This window comes from Penaeus monodon, chromosome 34 (genome assembly GCF_015228065.2).
Source record: "Penaeus monodon isolate SGIC_2016 chromosome 34, NSTDA_Pmon_1, whole genome shotgun sequence".
Lineage (NCBI taxonomy): Eukaryota > Metazoa > Arthropoda > Malacostraca > Decapoda > Penaeidae > Penaeus > Penaeus monodon.
Window position 1 is genome coordinate 22,371,252 of NC_051419.1, and position 468 is coordinate 22,371,719.

A 468-nucleotide genomic window follows, 5' to 3' on the forward strand; every position below is an offset into this window, starting at 1 on the left:
AAGGTACTAGTGGGTTACCTCCAGTTCCCATTACTCAGACTCAGCCCTTGTTTCCAAGCCACCTCTAGTTGTCTAGCCTACTGTCCTTGTTATATTACAGTCTTACTCCACTCGGTTTGGTACATCTGGGATGGCTTCAAAATGTTTTTATGGTATATAATTGCAAAGAAACACTTCACAAAGTTCTAAGACTGTAACAGACTTCACATCCTGGAATTGGGCAAAGAACATTCTAGATCTAGTTCTCCAGTTCCCCAGATATCAGACTAGATACTACATGATTTTTCTCACACATTTTTTCCTTACTGAAAGCATGATAGGCTGTATCTCCTATTACTACTGATATCATGTTCACAGTATTCATCACTCAATGTTTGTCCTGTATTCATGTGGATGCAGGAGACATGCCTGTATGACAGGCATGTCATACAGGCATATAGGGTGCTAGATGGCATTTCAGGGGTGCAA

At 40.8% G+C, this 468-nt stretch overlaps 1 protein-coding gene across 2 annotated transcripts in view; it reads right to left on the reverse strand.

The window, feature by feature from the left end:
• LOC119594647 (cytochrome c oxidase assembly protein COX18, mitochondrial-like) overlaps positions 1 to 468 on the reverse strand; it is an 11,308-nt gene that overhangs the window by 3,732 nt on the left and 7,108 nt on the right. The window lies entirely within an intron of this gene.